The 7,567-nt window shown below is 45.6% G+C and overlaps 1 pseudogene; it reads left to right on the top strand.

The window, feature by feature from the left end:
* Positions 1-2,830: 2,830 nt before the first annotated feature.
* Positions 2,831-4,041, top strand: LOC128055713 (death effector domain-containing protein-like; annotated as a pseudogene).
* The last annotated feature ends 3,526 nt before the right edge of the window (positions 4,042-7,567 follow it).

The raw sequence follows: 7,567 nt of genomic DNA, 5'->3' as shown, positions 1-7,567 counted from the left end.
CATAGTTGACATTACAATTCAGTCTTGGTGCTGTACATCCAAAGGATTTTGACAAATGTGTGACAACATGTATCCACCATTATAGGATCACACACAGCAGAGTAGTTTTGCTGCCCTAAAAATTCTCTCTGCTCCTCCTATTCACCTCACTTCCCCCTGACGCCTCGCAGCCACTTTCACTTTTTTAAGAATGTCATATAGTTGTAGTCTTACACTCTGTAGCCCTTTCTAATTGGCTTCTTTTAATTAATAATATGCATTTAAGATTCCTTCATGTCTTCTCATGGCTTGCTAGCACAATTCTTTTTAGAGCTGAGTAATATTCCACTGACTGGATGTACCACAATTTTTTTTTTAACCTTTCACCTACTGAAGGACACCTTGGTTGCTTCCAACTGGGCAATTATGAATAAAGGTGCACTTTTTGTGTAAATCTTATTATCAGCTAATTTGGGTAAATATCAAGGAACACAATTGCTGGATCATGTGGTAAGAGTATGTTTAGTTTTGCAAGAAACCTCCGAGCTGTCTTTCAGAATGGCTGTATTGCTTTGCATTCCCATCAGCATGAATGAGAATTCCTGTTGCTCTACATCCTCACCAACATTTGGTGTTGTCAATGCTTTGGACTCTAAGAGACGTGTAGTAGTATCTTGGCTTAATTTGCTTATTTAATTATGACCCCTTCTAAAAATTAAATTTATAAGGACTTCCCCAGCAGTCCAGGGGTTAAGATTTTACCTTCCAATGCAGGGGGCATGAGTTTGATCCCTGGCGGGGAAACTAAGGTTCCATATGCCGTGGGGTATGGTCACATTTTTTTTTTAAGTTAAATTTAACCTTGTGTCTCTTAACTCTTTAGATGTTTGCTTTACCTTCTTTGGGGCTCTCTGGTGGCTCAGATGGTAAAGAATCTGCCTGCAATGTGGGAGACCCAGGTTCAATCCCTGGGTTAGGAAGATCCCCTGGAGAAGGGAATGGCTACTCACACCAGTATTCTTGCCTGGAGAATTCCATGGACAGAGGAGCTTGGAGGGCTACGGTCCATGGGGTCGCAAAGAGTCGGACATAACTGAGCGACTAACACTTTCACTTTACCTTGTTTACTGAGATTCTCCTAGTTTCATTTAGAATTACTCCACCTAATTTCAAAATATCTATTGACACTTGTCTTTAAAACGTCAAATAAAAGTTTGTTTACTTATAAGTACAAGACTTCCCAGAGCTTTCCTGGTGGTTCAGTGGTAAATAATCGGCCAGCAATGTGGGAGACCTAGGTTTGGTCCCTGGGTTGAGAAGATTCCCTGGAGGAGGAAATGGCAGCCCACTCCAGTATTCTTTCCTGGAGAATCCCACAGGCAGAAGAGCCTGGCAGGCTACAGTCCACAGGGTCCCAAAGAGGCAGACACGACTGAAGTAACTAAACACACACGCACACACAAGACTTCCATCCTGTGTGAATCTCAACATGATTTCTGGAAGTGGGTATGAGGGCTGGGGGTGTCTGTTTAGAGCCTTGGGGGCCCCTTTTATATAAATGAGCATTTACAAAATGCTGGGTTAAAAACTGAGAAAAAGTAGTTAGCCCTTTTAGGTTGCTGACTCCTCCCTTCACTTTTGCCTGCAGAATTTTATTAAACTGCTAAAGTCACATATCAAAATAACTTGAAATTATTATAATATATTATATTATTATCCTGCCTCGCCTCAGTATATTTAGTTCTCAGAACTGGAGTGTGGAGATAAACACAAGACTGATCCCAGTGGCCCAGGGATCTGGGTTTCTTTTCAGAACCTCCTGCTCTCTCGGCCGTACCAGAGAGCTGAGCTACCAGAACTATCAAATGGTTTAGCTACAACAAGAGTTAAATTGTGCGCTAGGCTGGAAGAATTGACCTGGTTTAAATATTGGCAGGAAGGGTGACGGGGGTTCAGCTAAGGTTGTCTACCCTTTGTTAACCACTGACCTAGCAAACGAACGGTGCTGGGCTGTGAACGTCCTGAGAACACCGGCTAGGGTTCTGCTCCCCACTTGCCCAGAGCAGGGATCATCGTAGTTGTTAGCTGATTGAAGGAAGGTTAAGATAAGTCACAGGTGTCTTGGCCATGTCCCTTCACCATTATCTCTATAGCTGTTAAATAAATAACCCAGTGAAAGGGCTGAGCCTGAGACCTGGGGGCTCTGAGACAAAGACAAGGCTGAGCCTGCAGGCCCAGGGGTCTGGGTTTCTTTCCAGAAGGTCATGAGTCTCTGGCAGTGGTTCAGGAAAGCTGCCACGTTTTGTTAACTGGGCATTACAAAGAAGTCACAGAGGCTGCCACCACTTGAAAGGCTTGGAGAACAAAACCACAAACGGGCCCCTGTTAGCCAACATTTCCCAGCAAGGTTCAGCTGTTTATTGGTGCTGAACTGGAAAGCATGGAGAGGGGCCCAGCTGCCTTGGGCAGGATGGAGTTGGGGGAGGTTGTTGACAAAATACATGTAGTAACCATTCAGGGAAGCCCCCCAAGAGAAGGATTTAATTTTCCTTAGGTCTGAGGTCAATGGCCTCTACAGTAAGTAAGGGACAGGATTTAAATAGTAAAATTGAGAGAGGCCGAGGTGGGGAGTGGGGCTGCCGCGCGCCGGGCCACGGGGGTAGGAGCGGGAGGGCGGGGGAGGTGAGAGTGTGAAGGAGAAGTGGTGGGGAGAAGAACTGGACTCACGTAAGGGCTGTGGTGGAGAGGCGAGAGGAAGAGACCTGGGAAATTAAGGTTCCTGCAGAGCATAGTGGGGATTGCAGCTGCTGAGCAGGGATTCTGGAAAGCAGTGTGTACCTGAGCCCCCAACATGGCGGGCCTACAGCGGAGGGCAAGCCAGCTGTGGCCCGAAGAGCACGGTGAGCAGGAGCACGGGCTGTACAGCCTGCACCGCATGTTTGACAGCGTGGGCACCCACCTGACCCGCAGAGACGTGCGCGTTCTTTCCTTTCTCCTTGTTGACGTCATTGATGACCACGAGCGTGGCCTCATCCGAAATGGACGTGACTTCCTACTGGCGCTGGAGCGCCGGGGCCGCTGTGATGAGAGTACCTTCCGCCAGGTGCTGCAGCCGCTGCGCATCATCACTCGCCATGACCTGCTGCCCTACGTCACTCGCAAGCGGAGACGGGCTGTGTGCCCTGATCTTGTAGACAAACACCTGGAGGAGACATCAGTTCGCTATGTGACACCCAGAGCCCTCAGCGACCCAGAGCCGAGGCCTCCCCACCCGCTAAAACAGTGCCTCCCCGCTGTCCTGTGGTGTGCTGCCCTACTTCGGGCCCTCAGATGTGTAGCAAGCGGCCAGCTCGAGGGAGAGCCACACTTGAGAGCCAGCGGAAACGCCGGAAGTCAGCGACACCAGATCCCAAGGAAAAGCAGACATGTGACATCAGGCTGCGGGTCCGGGCTGAGTCTGCCAGCAGGAGAGTGCTCTGCAGGGCAACGTCTTCTCCAACAAGCAGGACCCACTGGAGCGCCAGTTTGAGCGCTTTAACCAGGCCAACACCATCCTCAAGTCCGGGGACCTGGGCTTCATCATCTGTGACATCAAGTTCTCTGAGCTCACCTACCTCAATGCATTCTGGCGCGACTACATCAACGGCTCGTTACTAGAGGCACTTAAAGGTGTCTTTATCACAGACTCCCTCAAGCAGGCTGTGGGCCATGAAGCCATCAAGCTGCTGGTGAACGTGGACGAGGAGGACTATGAGCTGGGCGGACAGAAACTCCTGAGGAACTTGATGCTGCAAGCATTGCCCTGGCCTTTTCCCCTTCTCACTTCTCTGGGGACTTCTCACCACCCACCTCTGGAGCTTACATACTGTTCTGGGGTTTGTTCTCTACCCTTCCAACCGATCACACCCCTGCCTTTTTTTTTTTTAAAGGAAAAGACAAAAGAAAAATGGAAGTGATGTCCCCCACCCCTCCCTGCACCCATGTGCCTGGCTTCCCTTTGTTCCCCTTTTCCACTTACCCCCTCATGTGTGTCTCTACAGTCACCTTGCCACTGAGCCGTAAGACAAATGTATAGGGAGAAGCAAAGTCTATAGGTCATAGTCTTTCTAACAGATTGAAGTGATCACTGCTTTTGGGTGCATTGAGGGGTTATCAGTACTTCGGGCTATATGAGGGCTCTTAAACTTTGTCTGAAAAACCAAAGGGCTGTCAGTAGGGAGCTGTGTGGAAGGTGGGACTCTGAACTGTATTTTGGAAATTAATCATCACCCTCTCCCAAATTATAGAATTTTTTAAAAAAGAAAAATAAATAAATAGTAAAATTACTGATGGTACTGAGTGGCTACAGAGTATCAGGCATTGGCTTCTACAGTATTAACCTCCACAACAAGCCTGTGAATCCAATAGGGGAAGGTTGTGACTTGCCCGGGTTCAACCAGATGGTCAAGTTGGTAGTTGTGATTCCAGCCCACCTGCCCCACTACAGAGCTTGGTTCTTCCCACAATGCCAGTGTCCAATGATGAGAACGTGAATTAGACTCTGTTATCAGACAAAGAGAGCTTTAAAAGATAAATGCATTAGAACAGATTTAAAACATTCTGTTGTGTCATGACAATTCTCTTCCTGAACTTGGAAGACTGGCATTGGTTCTATCCACCCTGACAGAGTCAGCCCCTGCCATGGCTCATCAGATTCCCCCAAAGAACAGTCTCGCACCCCCAATTCTGGGGGGAGGTTATGCCTCCCTCCCAATGGAAGATCAACCAAGGAAATTTCTAACAAAGTAGGGGGCCAGGTTGTTAATTCTACATTTTCCTGAGTGTTTCCTGATTTGACTTAGACTAACTTCTTCCAAAACTGGTACCACTCGTATAGCATAATTGTTTGTGTAACCTTGAAAATGATGCAAAAATTCTAAATTACATCCAGTTGTGCTTTGGAGTTACATTCTATTTCTTCAAGACTCTCACAACATTGCACAAAGAAAGCAGTTGTTGAACCAATGTGTGGTACAATACTGTTTCTATTTTTAAAAATCTCTATATAATTTCATGCACTTTCATAGAAAACTGTCTGAGAGGATGCTTAGTAGACTGCAACCATGGTTAGCTTCAGGGAGCAGGTTCACTGCTCTGTTGTGTGTGTATGAAGGCCCTTACACTTCTTCCTTCTCACACTTCTATATTGTTCCATATTTCTATAAAAATATAAATCATTTTAAAATGTATATACAGTAAAATTCAGTCTTTTAGGTGTACAGTTCTATGAGTTTTAACAAATGTATAGAGTAGTGTAATCACTACCACCAATTAGAACATAGTTCCATCCCTGTCATATGATCCAGCATTTTCACTTCTGGGTATTTGCCTGAAGAAAACAAAAGCACGGATTCAAAAAGTTACATGCATCCTTATGTTCATTGCAGCATTATTTACAGCAGCCAAGCTATAGAAGAAACCTAAGTGTGAATGGATAAAGCAGAGATGGGATATATGTGTGTGTACACACACACACGTATTGATTTTCAGTAAATACCTAGGAGTAGGATTGCTGGATCATATATTAAGTGTATGTTTAGCTGATGAGATATTAAATGGCTATACCATCTTGTATGGTACAGGTTCCCATCTGAATACCTATCTGAATGCAGAGTTCCAGAAAATAGCGAGGAGAGATAGAAAGCCTTCCTCAGTGATCAATACAAAGAAATAGAGGAAAACAAAAGAATGGGTAAGACTAGAGATCCCTTCAAGAACATTAGAGATACCAAGGGAATATTTCATGCAAAGATGGACACGATAAAGGACAGAAATGGTATGGATCTAACAGAAGCAGAAGATATTAAGAAAAGATGCCTAGAATACGCAGAAGAACCATACAAAAAAGACCTTCATGACCCAGATAACTACAATGGTGTGATCACTCACCTAGGACCAGACATTCTGGAATCCAAAGTCTAGTGGGCCTTAGCATCACTACGAACAAAGCTAGTGGAGGTGATGGAATTCCAGTTGAGCTATTTCAAATCCTAAAAGATGATGCTGTGAAAGCATTGTACTCATTATGCCAGCAAGTTTGGAAAACTCAGCAGTGGCCACAGGACTGAAAAAGGTCAGTTTTCATTCCAGTCCCAAAGAAAGGCATGCCAAAGAATGTTCAAGTGAAAGTGAAGTCGTTCAGTCATGTCCGACTCTTTGCGACCCCATGGACACCAGGCTCCTCCATCCATGGGATTTTCTAGGCAAGAGTACTAGAGTGGGTTGCCATTTCCTTCTCCAGGGAACTTCCCGACCCAGGGATCAAACCCAGGCCTCCCACATTGTAGACAAACGCTTTATTGTCTGAGCCACCAGGGAAGTCCTACACAATAGCCCTCATCTCACATGTTAGCAAAATAAAGCTCAAAATCTCCAGGTGAGGCTTCAACAGTATGTGAACCAAGAACTTCCAAATGTTCAAGCTGGATTTAGAAAAGGCAGAGGAACCAGAGATCAAATTGCCAACATCCGCTGGATCATCAAAAAAGCAAGATAGTTCCAGAAAAATATCTACTTCTGCTTTATTGACTATGCCAAAGCCTTTGACTGTGCAGATCACAACAAACTGTGGAAAATTCTTAAAGAGATGGCAATACAGGAAGCAACAATCAGAACTGGACATGGAACAATGGACTGGTTCCAGACTGGGAAAGGAGTATGTCAAGGCTGTATATTGTCACCCTGCTTATTTAACTTATATGCAGAGTTCAGTTCAGTTCAGTTCAGTCACCCAGTCATGTCGACTGTTTGCGACCCCATAAATCGCAGCACACCAGGCCTCCCTGACCATCACCAGCTCCCAGAGTTCACTCAGACTCACATCCATCGAGTCAGTGATGCCATCCAGCCATCTCATCCTGGGTCGTCCCCTTCTCCTCCTGCCCCCAATCCCTCCCAGCATCAGAGTCTTTTCCAATGAGTCAACTCTTCACATGAGGTGGCCAAAGTACTGGAGTTTCAGCTTTAGCATCATTCCTTCCAAAAAAATCCCAGGGCTGATCTCCTTCAGAATGGACTGGTTGGATCTCCTTGCAGTCCAAGGGACTCTCAAGAGTCTTCTCCAACATCACAGTTCAAAAGCATGAGTTCTTCGGTGCTCAGCATTCTTCAGAGTCCAACTCTCACATCCATACATGACCACTGAAAAAACCATAGCCTTGACTAGACGGACCTTTGTTGGCAAAGTATGCCTCTGCTTTTCAATATGCTATCTAGGTTGGTCATGACTTTTCTTCTAAGGAGTAAGCGTCATTTAATTTCATGGCTGCAGTCACCATCTGCAGTGATTTTGGAGCCTAAAAAAATAAAGTCTGACACTGTTTCCCCAGATCTTTTAGAACTAACACCCAAAAAATTGTCCTTTTCATTATAGGGGACTGGAATGCAAAAGTAGAAAGTCAAAAAACACCTGGAGTAACAGGCAAATTTGGCCTTGGAATGCGGAATGAAGCAGGGCAAAGACTAATAGAGTTTTGCCAAGACAATGCACTGGTCATAGCAAACACCCTCTTCCAACAACACAAGAGAAGACTCTACAAATGGACATCAC

This window comes from Budorcas taxicolor, chromosome 11 (genome assembly GCF_023091745.1).
Source record: "Budorcas taxicolor isolate Tak-1 chromosome 11, Takin1.1, whole genome shotgun sequence".
NCBI lineage: Eukaryota > Metazoa > Chordata > Mammalia > Artiodactyla > Bovidae > Budorcas > Budorcas taxicolor.
This window is presented reverse-complemented; position numbering and strand designations above follow the sequence as displayed.